General features: G+C 41.7%; 1 long non-coding RNA gene across 1 annotated transcript in view; it reads right to left on the bottom strand.

Annotated features, from left to right (window-relative positions):
* Positions 1 to 546: 546 nt before the first annotated feature.
* The window catches only part of LOC115084607, a 14,242-nt gene continuing 8,788 nt past the window's right edge, over positions 547 to 6,000 (bottom strand). The window contains exons 2-3 of the long non-coding RNA XR_003854607.1: positions 1,654 to 1,906; positions 547 to 674 (exon numbers count right to left, since the gene is read on the bottom strand). This is a non-coding gene — a long non-coding RNA (uncharacterized LOC115084607). The remainder of the gene's footprint in view (positions 675 to 1,653; positions 1,907 to 6,000) is intronic.

The raw sequence follows: 6,000 nt of genomic DNA, 5'->3' as shown, positions 1-6,000 counted from the left end.
CTCGAGAATCCACACCACCACTAGCCAAAATAACTAATTCTGTTAATTCTTCAGCTAACCTTCCATCAGACTTAAAGTGAGCATCAGTGAGACCCATTTAAAAAAACAAACAAACAAATAACCTACTGCTGATTCGACAGAATATCAAAATTATCACTCGATTTCATGTAAGTCATTTCTAACAAAGGTAAATGAATCTGCTGTACTTAAACAGCTAACAATGTCTGAACACACATTCAGTTCTGGACCAGTATCAATTTGGTTTCAGAGGCTTTGATTTGGGTGTTTCTTACCTACTGATTTATCTGGACATCATCTCTTCCTTTCACATGTTAAACCATGACTTTCTTTCTTGCTTACCTGACATTATGCTTTCTGGTACTGCTCTATCTCTCTAACAGCCCACAACAATTGAGAATAAACAATGGAACTTCAAATTGGTATCCCATTAAAACTGCTGTTCCAAAGGGCTTAGTGCTCTCTGTACCATTGTTCAAAACATTGCTCCATTGTCCCACCTCCTGTCTACATTTGGTCTCCAATATAGAATATATGCAGATGACATTCAGATTTTGGTTTTTTTTTTTCCCTCATGAAGCCATCCTGGTCATCCAATGTTCAATTTCTTTCTTTCTGTCTTCTATGAGAGGTTGGCTCAGTCATAACTGACTTTCCTTAAATTAAAAACAAACAAACAAACAAAAAAAACAGAAATCATGATGTTAAGTCATTCCTCCCTATTTGACATCCTACCCGCCCTACCGTTTGGTTCCCACTCCATATCTTTTACAGAATCTGCTTGTAACCTCAGCATACTACTTGACTATTCTCTCTTATTATGACCTCATACCAAGAGAGTTATTCAATCCTCATTTTATAAACTGTGTCCTCCGCCATCTTAAACCCCTGCTGGAACCAGATTCATTTAGGATTGTTCTCCAATCATTAATCATTAACTCCCTAGACTACTATAAGGCACTTTATGCTGGTCTGCCATATTCCATGCCCAGGCCACTACAAATAATCCAAAATTCTGCTGCACGTCTGTTAATTGGTACTAATAACAGAGAACATATTACACCAACCCTACAGACCCTACTCAGGCTTCCAATTCAGTATACTCCAACCAGAGCCCTACAATCTGCATCCCAAGCACTTCTGGAAGTTCCCTTCCTTTGATTAGTAAGGTTATCAATCACACGTGAACGAGCCTTCTCCCTAGCCGGCCAAACCTGTGGAACCTCAGCAACTAAGGATTATTAATGATGCAAAGGAATTTAAGAAGGCCCTTAAAACATACTTTTTTTTTTATGACTGCCTTCACCTCAAGTTCCACCACTGGCTAGGCGGCCCCTGAATAATAGATCGTATTCTGTATCATCTTCCTTTGGCCAAGAGAAGCAACTGCTTGCACAGTTTTGTTATGAGGTTTGTTTGATACATTGGTATATAATTTATTTTTATTTTATCTATGTACATATGTTCACTGCCCCAAATTTTGAAGGGTGTGGGTTACAAATGTTTTTAAATAAAAAAAAATGAAGATAGTCAATCCTTTTTTACTTCCCAATTTAATCCCAGCTTCTTCCCACTGAAGAGTGGTTAGAATAAAGTCCCAGTAATGTAGCAGAGTGTAAGTCCCAATTCTCATACCTTTTCTGAAGTCTTCTCAGGCACTTTGGATCTCCTTGTGTAGTACCAGATGGATGCTCTCCTCGCAAGCAAAACCTCAGTGACGTTTGCAGAAACAAAATGTAAAAAATACCCTCAAATCTTTTCTTCCTCTGCGAAAGGCAAAGATTTAGTTCTCCCAGGTACTCTTCCAATCTCCCGGCTCCTTCAGAGAGAAAGATACCTCGTCTCCAGCAGAATGGATGCTGTCCTCCTAGGTACCAAGGGCACGCAGCTCCAGGTGGGAACAAAAATAGCTTGTTACTCAAGGGGGAAAATAAAATAGAGGCAGGAAGGGTGGGAAAAACTTCCAAACCTCAAAATGATGATAGAGTTTTTTAAACAAGATACTTAAATTGAAACTCCTCTGCATCGGGTCACCAGACAGATCTGTCCCCTGGAGGAGTGATAAGGGTCTGCCAGAACCTTCCCTAACACTCGATCTGACTTTACACAGGAATGCCCCCAATTCTCTGTGAAGGGGTACCAAGGCTTTCAAAGGGAAAAGCTTCCATAAAAAGGATTACAACATGGGTCCTGACTTTTACGGCAGGGGCAGTTCTATAGTGAGGCAGCTGCCTCAGGTGGCAAGATTTTGAGGCGACAAAAGTACCCCCAAACCTCCCTGTCATGGCTCTCTCACCCTTCATTCATAGCCAGCTTTTGGGGTGTTTGACCTGGGAGATCATACGCCATGACTGAGGGGGTGCTGTAGGCCAGCGTGATGTAATGGTGTTTCTCAGTCCTCTCTCCCAGACCCAGTTCTTATTTTTGGGGGGGCCATATGACTGATTCTCCCCTGACCACCGATGTAAGTAAAAATATCTTTTTATTTTTCTATACAGAGGGGGAGAAGAACGAGTCAGGAAGTGTGCGAGTCAGGGAGCATGTGCGTCAGTGTGTGAGGGAACGTGTGAGTCAGGGACTGTGCCTGTCAGTGTGTGACTCAAGGAGAGTGTGAATGAGGGAGTGTGTATGTCACTGTATAAAGGAGCATGTGAGTTAAAGCATGTCTGTGAGCATTTGAGAGAGCTGTCTGTGTGCGTGTGCGTATCAGTGAGCATGTACGCACATCAGTGACCTTGTGTGTATGAGCGCATAAGAATGCATGTGTGAGGGAGCATGAACGTGAGCGTGAATGTGCGCTTGTGAATGAGCATATAAAGAGTGTATGTATGAGAATGAGAGTGTGTGCATATAAGAGAAAGTTTGTGCAGCCCGCTCCATCCCTGACTAATCCATGACAATCTCAGGGTGAGTGGAATCAAAAGTTTCCAGGTATGAAGAGGGAGGATTTTTTTTTCCTAACTAGTTAATTATTGGGTTTTATTTGATATGCCTGCTCTTTGAAATATTTTATTGATGTTTGGGAAAATTTTAAAAATTCTTATATGAAATATTCTTTGTATTAGTATGGTTTTAGTCATATGATATCTTATATTTCTTAATTCTATTGTTTTATGAGGAATAGTGATGATTCTGTTTTTCCATTGTTGCACTGCATACAAAGTCTGGCTTGTGTTTTCCCACTTCAGTTTTTGTCTGCACATTTCTATTTATACTTTATGGTGGGTATTCTATATTTGGTGAGAATTTGTCTGTGTTCTGCATATGTGACTTATGTTAGGTATTCTGTTAGCATGTAGTTCTGTGTAGTGATTTACAGCAACCTGGCTTTAATCTGTTTTCTTAATAGGAGGTGTATTATTGTTTAGGGCCTGGTGTAATATCTGAAGTATTGCTTTTTCAGAGGTAGAGTTGTTACTGTTTGAGTGCTGGCAGTTATGTAATGGAAGGCTTACTATATTGGAATTGTAGTTCAGTTTATTCCTGACTTTCTGTGGGCCAAGTCCACACCCAGTGCACTTTACCATAGGCCTAATACCATATGGGATCCAGTAAACCACCTTGATTACTATGAGAAAGCCTATTAAACTACTATTATTGAAAATGTCTTTCTAGCCATGCAAGTAAATATAATGTACATGTTGTAGCCAATTATATTTTTACTTCAGAAGATTTAGTTTGAATGTCTCTTTTCCATATACAATCTCCCTTTTTAGACTGGGGAATGATTAATACATTTTAAAATGGAAAAGAATGCATAATTTTTAATTATGTGGGGAGGGGAGGGGAGAGAAGGGGAAATGAAAGGCTGTAAGGTTCGTCTAGGGCATCTAATACCCTTACACCGGCCCTCAGAGAGAGAGAGTCACACACAGACGCCCGCCATTCCCTGACCTCTCACATCCCCAGGGGGCAGATGCTGGGAATGGGTGGGAACCAGGAAAGCCAGGGTTCAAATCCCATTGCTGCTACTGGGGACCTTGGGCAAGTCAGTTCACCCTCCATTGCCTCAGGTACAAACTTAGATTATGGGCCTTCTAGGGACAGGGGCATATCTACAGTACCTGAATCTAATCTGCTTTGAAATGGCTGAAAGGTGGAATATAAATAAAGTAGGATTCCCAGGAGTGTGCCAGGGCTGCTGGCTTCCTAGAAAGAGCGGGTCAGTGATAATATATCTGCCACTTCTTTGAGACCCCTGACTCCTAGATTTGCCAGTAGGCACACTAGGCCTGTGCTTAGGGGGCAAAAGTTCTTGGGGAGGCAGCAGGCCAGCTTAAGGTTTGGTGCTTCCCAGCTGTGCTAAATGTCACTCAGCAGAGAACATCCTTCTGCTTTCTGCTCCAGCCCAGAAAAAAAAGAGGGGAAGGGTGATGCTAGAAGGGACAGAGCAAAGAAAACCATCTCTCTTCCCCTTCCACTGCCGCACATCCCCTGCCATCCTGTGCAGGGAACAGGAGGAGAGAGCTGAGGCCAGAGCGCAAAGCATAGAGCAAAGAAAGCCTGCGCTCTAACCCCAGGGCCCTCTCCTCTTGTCATTCAGGGACATGAGGGAAGGAGGTGAGCTGGGGCAGAGCAAAGAACACAGGGCCTTACACCTTCTGCTCTGTTGTCCCTTGTGTGGGGGAAGGGGAGCAGGGAGGTGAGGTGACAACACCAACAGTGCCTAGGGAGTGGCAAAATCCTAAATCTGTCACTGCCCTCACCCTTCCTCAGCATTACAAATCAGCAAAAGGGCCAGACTCCAAGGGGGACAACCCCTCCCCTGGCCTCGGCCCTCTTGGGGGAGGGGGGTCACCATTTCATCCCTGGCCTCAGGCAGCAGATTGCCTTGAGCCGCCACTGTTTTACGGTCTGCGGTATCGATATGCAGACATAAGGGAAAAAGCACAGGACTGCTTCTAAGGCCAAGTCCGTAAAGAAAACACATCAGCATTATCTGAATTTTCCAGAAGGCTCATTACCCAGTAAAAATATTGCTAGCAATAAATTTTTTATGAGTTATCATAAGGCTTGGGAATAACTGCACAGAGCGGCAGTTGCTACCTTTAAAAGAAACATGGGGGTAACCTGCATGGCACGGCAGATACTACCATAAGAAGCTTGCTGGGCAGACTGGATGGACCATTTGATCCTTTTCTGCTTTCATTATTGTGTTACAAAAATAAAATAACACTAAACAAGGTCCAACTGGTAGGCAGACTCCCTAGGGAAAACCAAACTCCTCTCCCTTCAATAATTAGGAAAAATAAAAGGGGCAGGAGACAGAGCTTCTGTCCTCTTGAAAGGATAACTAAAACTTCATGAGGATTGATGGTACTTGAGAATGATAAGCAGCTACGACACATCATCAGCAGTTCCCACATGGGGGAATAAAACCCAAACCTCTCTTCACTAATTTCTGTACTGAACCTCTCCAGATAAATGGTGTACTCCTTTTTGAATTAGGGAAACCAGACGTTCCCTACACTAGAAATCCAATGCTCCCAGGTATGGAGACTGGGGGATTTTTTCAATCCTTATTAGTTTTAATTATTATGTGGTATTTTATGTCTCTGCTGTTTTGAAATATTTATTGGTGTTTGGAAAATTTTAAAACAATTTTATATGAGTTTTTAATTATTGGCTGTTCATTAATATGGTTTTAGTGTTATTATTGTTTTATATTTCTTGATTTTATTATTTGATGTTTTATGAGGAATATATTGTTTCTGATTTTCTGTTGCATTACTACAGAATCTGGCTTGTTGCAGTTTTCAGTGCTTATATTTATGATAATTGTAGGTTTTATTTATTTATTTAGGTTTTATACTTTATAATTGTATTCTTTATTTGATGAGGATCTATCTGTTTTGTGCATGTGTGACTGAGATGAGGTCACCGCTTCACATGCTCTGTTTTCCTAATGATAGATGTATTAGTGTTTTAGGGGGCTGGTGTAATATTTATAGGGTTGCCTTTTCATAGATAGGATTGCTGCTG

The sequence above is a fragment of the Rhinatrema bivittatum genome, chromosome 2, assembly GCF_901001135.1.
Source record: "Rhinatrema bivittatum chromosome 2, aRhiBiv1.1, whole genome shotgun sequence".
NCBI lineage: Eukaryota > Metazoa > Chordata > Amphibia > Gymnophiona > Rhinatrematidae > Rhinatrema > Rhinatrema bivittatum.
Note: the sequence above shows the minus strand (reverse complement) of the source record. Positions and strands in the feature narration are given on the sequence as shown.